The sequence below is a fragment of the Haemorhous mexicanus genome, chromosome 7 (assembly GCF_027477595.1).
Source record: "Haemorhous mexicanus isolate bHaeMex1 chromosome 7, bHaeMex1.pri, whole genome shotgun sequence".
Classification (NCBI taxonomy): Eukaryota; Metazoa; Chordata; class Aves; order Passeriformes; family Fringillidae; genus Haemorhous; species Haemorhous mexicanus.
In genome coordinates, this window is record NC_082347.1 from 18,394,049 (window position 1) to 18,400,181 (window position 6,133).

Consider the following 6,133-nt stretch of genomic DNA (forward strand, 5'->3'; position numbering starts at 1 on the left):
GGTGTCCCACAGCGGGATGGTGGCGGCGGGGCCGCGGAGCCCGCACGGGGAGCCGGGACGGGAGCCGGGAGTCGACTCCTGTGCGTGTGTTCAGGAATAAATGATTCTCCTGCAAGCTCTGTGAAAGCCGGCAGTAGCTGCCCGGCGGGGCCTGCCCCACAGCACCTGGAGCGGGGGAGGCCTGGGGGACCTTCAGCTGCCCGCGGGCTCGGGGCAGCCCCGTACGAACTGGCAGATGCGGCCCCAGCAATTACTGCAAGAAGGATAAAAATATGAATCCTTGCCAAGGACTATGGGAGGGCGAACAAGTCAGAGGGTAAAAGCCTATGAAGAGCTTTTCGGTGCAGTGAGTTCGGGCGGAATTCACCAAAGAATGACAGAAGCAATGTGGATTTCAGCCCTGAGCCCCGGGGTGACGGAGGCCATCCCGTGACCGAGCACCGCCGTGCCAGCCCCGCCTGGGCACTGAGGGCCGCGTTCCTAAAGCCTCCGGGAACGGTGACTCCACCACCTCCCCGGGCAGCCCATTCCAGTGTCTAATCGCCTTTTCTGTGAAGAAATTCTTCATGATTTCCAACCTAAACCTCCCCTGGTGCAGCTAAACACTATGTCCTCTCCTCCTGTCGCTAGTATCATTTAGGTGGGGGCGTTTTGCAGGTACCAAGCCCTGCACCCACAGGGACATGACCAGGCATGCAGAGGGCAAGGCACCCGGGTGAGAAGTGAGCCATTGTTTTATCTCAGGTCTGTGCCCCGCCTGAAGGCCAGTCCCCGAGAGGTGCGCTGTAGGTGCAGACCCTGCTCAGTGAAGAGCCCTCTTGGCAGGGGTGATTCTCCTTATGGCAGAGCCAGCGAGGGGCAGGGCTGCTAACGAGGTGTCCGGGCGTGAGCCGCTCCCTCTGTGCTGCTGCTGGCCCCATCCTGCCTCCCAGGCAGGTGACTTCCACCTGGACTTGCGGGGCCATGGCTGTCACACTAGCCCTGCTGCTGGGGGAGGCGGCTGGGAAGAAAGGAATGTGATTGTAGGTTCCCGCCTAAGGAGGAGCTCGGGACACCCTGCAGTGAATTAGCCCAGCCTGACTAAAAGTGACATTGGTGAATTTGGGTCCTTGCTATCTCTTTGCCAAGTTATGTAGAAGAAAATACATTTTTTCAATATTTAGCATGTAAAATCCTCCCTTCTTCTATAAACAGGAGCATTTTACAGGAAGTAGAAGAGTAATTCAACTACTGAACACATTTGATCCCTGCCTCAGCATCACCTGATCATATGACAGCAGAGATGCTGGCAAATCCAGGGGAGGCTACTATACCATTGCTGTGGAAGTACCTTCTTCATGTTGAATAAGCATTCTCATCAAGAAGGTATTATGAGGGAGAGGGAGAGGGTATATGTAAATAAATAAGTCTTAATGCCTTTTTTTTTCCAAAAATTTACTAAAAGAGTCATAGATACAATCATAAATACAATCATCTTTTTGTCCTTCACTCTCAAATACAACTTGTGTTCAAAGTGCCTTGCAGCTTTTGTCTGAAGCCATACAGCTGTTCTGTAATACATGAACTTGTTCCAATTCTTTAGGTCAAGGCAGAAAAGTTATAGCCACAGATAAAAATGACTGGCAAAAGTCAGGACTAATTTTCTGGACTTCTTGTGTACACACCTCCATAGACAGTTTGTTCAAGGATATCAATTTTATTAATAAAATAATGGTCTGTGATTAAGTTTTATTCTCATTGTTTCTTTTGTTCTATAAACAAAATAATTGAGTTAATAACAAATGTATTACAATCTAAGCATACTTTAAATATTCCAGAGCCACATTTTAAACCCAAAAATAGAGAAAAATAGCATGTAGAGTTTTCAGCATCCTAGGCCTCATACTGCTTTAACACATATCCATGGCAATTCTCCAGAGGTACATGTGAAGAACCTTTCCATGATTTCTATGGTCTTCTGGATAACCATGGATCTTGAGAATTCTAAAAATAGGCTCAATGTGCAAATGCAAAGATGAAACACATTTTTCTCACCTCTGAGTGCAATTCTACAACTTCATGAAGGTAAAAAATCTTAATTTGGCAACTAGACAATCATAATTAAAAAAAAAAAGACAATTTGCAAACAAATTACACAAAACAAAATTACAAAAATATTGCCTTTTAAAAGACTGTGGTCATTTTTAAATGAAAACACTATATATTAAGTACCCAGGAAAAGACCGTTAGTGTTCTTTCTGAGGAACACACCTAAAATGCAAACACTCCCAGTGAGATGTCCCCTGCCACCACCAAGGCTACTTTTCCCATGCTTGTACCCCTCTTGTGTTAAAGCTTTCTCAACTAAAAGCTATAAATAAGTCTGTTATCTAAGATTCCTTAAGTTAAAATAAGTGAATTATGACCAGAAACAAAACTCAGTACAGTAAGGCCACAAAAACATCACCATAGTGCTAAACCTCCTGGCAGAATGAATCCAGCACAGTCTGAACACAGAGAGCTCTTCAGTGCTGACACACATGTGAAGATCAGTCTGTGCATGCAGGTTAATGCTAGGCTGCCCATAACCAAACACGTGCAGGAATACTGCTAGGGGCTGGTGACAGATGGCCTAGGCTGGGGAGGCAGCTCAGATGCAGCAGGTAGCCCTTGCTAACATGGCTTATCTTTCATTCCCTTCCATACAGGGCACAAAACTCAGAGCAAGCACTCTGCACCTAGACCTGCAAAACCTCTAGCCACTTCAGACAACACTGGCAACCGAGAAAAAAAAAATCACATTCGTTTTCCATCAGGCAAGTGGACCCACTGCCAGTTTCATGTCTGACCTAAATGACAGACTGAATTCTGGCCACCAAAAGCAGAAAGGTAACTTTTTGTCTGACTCTGCTCCACATTTTGCTCATTCTCAAACAGCAAATCTAACCCTATTCCCAAAATTTCATTTCTCATGCCCAGCCAATGAGTGTCATAGTCATTTACTGCCTCCAGCAGCTGCTGCTCATACAGTGGGGCTGGAGTGGCAAGTGCCCTTTGATACCCCCCTTCATGCTTTGGAACTACCAAAGGAGGACTAGCATTACTAGCTGCAGGCAGAGGTGAACTGTGCCTCATCTGCTCGGGCTCAAGCTTGGGTTCCCCTCCACCAAAACTGAAAGTGGAGCCCTTCCCAAAGGGAGAATTGCTTGACTCCGCATACAAACAGTTCTCAACACCCAGGCCCTGGTTAGCACTGAAGTAGTTTAAGACAGGCTTCCTGTACGTGTTCTCTTTAGGTGCTGGGTACTGGTGATCTGTACAAGGCTGGAACACATCTGCATCTGAGTAGTAGCTTTCAGGGAAGGATTTCTTCAGGTACGGATACTCCTGTGCCTGCTGCACAGGGAGCGAGAACGAGGGGGCACTCCCCACGCTTCCCGCACCTAGTGGGACCCCTCTTCCCGAACAGTCCAAGCCGAAGTCAGCTGTGGTCTGACTCAGCGCTCCAAAAGTGTTATCCAAGCTCCTGAAATGCATGTCGAGCCTCGAGTACAGCTGCCCCGAGTAGAACGGCGGCTGACCTCCGAAGCTCTGGCTCCCTCCTGGCAGGCCTGGCTGCGGGCAGAGACGGCTCCGCTCTGTCCCCGCGCCCTGCTGCGCCCGGGGCCGCTCCTGCCCAGCGCACCGGGGCGGCTTCGGCTTGCCCGGCCTGGCGTAGGCGGCGGCCTCGCTCTTCTTGTGGTTTAGCTGCCGGGCTCTCCGGTTCTGGAACCACACCTGCGGGACCGGCAGAGACTGAGCACCCGGGTCGCCGGGGAAGCCGCTCCGCCACCCGCCCGTCCTCCCTGCCCGGACCGCCCCTCTCACCTGGATTCGGGACTCGGGGATGTCGGTCAGGCTGGAGAGCTGCTCTCGCAGGGCGATGCCGGGGTACGGCTCCTTCTCGAAGGCGCGGACCAGCAGCTCCAGCTGCGCCTTGCTGAAGGTGGTTCGCTTGCGCCGGCCGCCCTCCCGCCCCGAACTGGGGCCGCCGGGGCGCGCCCGGGGCTCGCCTGCGGAGAGAGAACGGGGAGCGACGGTCAGCGGGGCCGGGCAGCGTTCTCCTGCCCCAACGCCGCCAACACTGCCACCAACACTACCACCAACACTGCTACCACCAACACCGCCACCAAGACCCCCGCCGCCTGCCCGCCCGGCGCGGCTCACCGGCGGCTCCGGGGCTGGGGGCCAGGCTGGCGGAGGGGAGGCTGTCGGGGACCAGGCTGGCGGGGGGCAGACTGGCGAGCTCCATGCGGGCCGAGGTTTGCGGACGGTGTAACGGCACTGGCAGGTCCGTGCCTTAAGAGCCCTCCACCCCGGCCTTTAGCGACCCCCACCCACCCGGCCCGGCCCCTCTGCGGCTCCGAGGGTGACTCAGAGCAGTCTCCAACACCTCCATTGTCATCCCATCACCAAAATACACATAATGAGGGCTCGCCCCATCCAAGGAGCCAAAGTGTCTCCCAGCGAAGTCCCCATTGCTGCCACCAACCCATCCACCTTTCTTTAATTCAAATGGAGAGCAAATAATTTAATGAAGAAATCTTCCACCTTGGGTTTAGCCCTCTGAAGGAGATCCCCTTCTCTCTGCACTGCAGGCCTGGAGCTCTGCTGGAAACCCAGTGCTCCCCCAATGCAAGGAGGCCTCCATACCACCCTTCTAAAAGCAAGCCATCCCAGCGCTTACTGCACCCAGGTCACAAGTCCTTGTCTTCCCCATTTGGTTACCCTGCCCCTATTCCCATCCATGAGACATTTCTCATCACCTTTACTGCAGGAAATAAAATGCTGGTGGCTTTACTAGACATTGCATCAGCACCCAATGTTCACAGCAAAGGACAAAGCCTCCCCCAGCACACTCAGGTCACCCAGGTCAGATGGAGCAGTCTCCCTCTGGACTGCATGCTGAAGAGCTCAGCAAAGGTTTTCCTTTCCTGGGGCAGCTTTCTTTCCCTCCAGACAGCTCTGCTCATCCAAGTCAGGTACAGAACAAGCAAGGTCTGTGCTATCAGCCCAAGGTGAAATCATGAACAGCAAATTAATTCAAAAGAGTGGCCAGAAATATCATTTAAGAGAGCCAAGAGTGACATAAGGGACTTACAGGGAGCAATGTTGCAATGTTGCAACATTGAAAAGGATTAGATGTTAGAAGAGAAGCAAATCAATTAGTCAATGTAATAATTTGTCAAATGAGGCCACTAATGGCTGTCACTGAAGGTGTTCAAGAACAGCAGCAACATTACATCATTTGTTTTTCATCTCAACTTGTCCCCATTCATTTTTCAAACTTGGGACCTACTCCAGCTTGCTGTGAATCTGAAGGGTACAGGGACAAAGTGTGTGTGAGCTGGTACACAGTGTTTGCATTCTGTAGGGACCAGTGCACCCATTATCCACACTGCCACTTCTGGGTTGAGCTGCACAAGGGTTTTAACATTACACACACCATCACAGTGCTTCACAACAAAAAATAATGTCCTTCCACACAGGAAAGGCAGTCAGCTCCTGTGAGTCTGGTACTGCAGAGGCTGGATTCCTTCAGCAGCTCAGTCCATAAGGCTCAGAAACCACTATGCCTAAATAACATTTTCAAGCAGAAGTGCATATGTATCTGGGTGCTCAATTACAATAAGCAAACTTATAAAGCTTGGGGGCATGGTTTTATTGACAGTGTTCACTACAGCAAATTCAGCTTCAGCTATTAATTCTTGTTCTAGGCATGCAGGGTTCACCTCTAGCTGCCATGAAGTCCTCACAGGGCTTTGCACCCAGTCGTGCACAAGCCATCTCCAGTGCACTCTGGGCTAGCACAGCTCAGGCAGCTGCTCCTTCAAAAAAAAACCTGATCACTTTTTTTTTTTTTTTTTGGCCAGTTTTTAGTTTTTGGTGAACTTAATACAAGCATCAGCATGGGACAGGGAGGCACAGGGGCAAAGGGTAAGAGAGAATTGGGGAGCCTCAACTTGAACTGGCTCAATAAGGTGTGGAATTGCACATGATGTTTCCATCTCTGCAATTCCAATACAACTGTCCATGGGGTTAATGCTACACTGAATCAAGGATCACAAGGATGTTTGTAGGGTACGAAGAGAGATTACTCATTCAGTCTGGACAG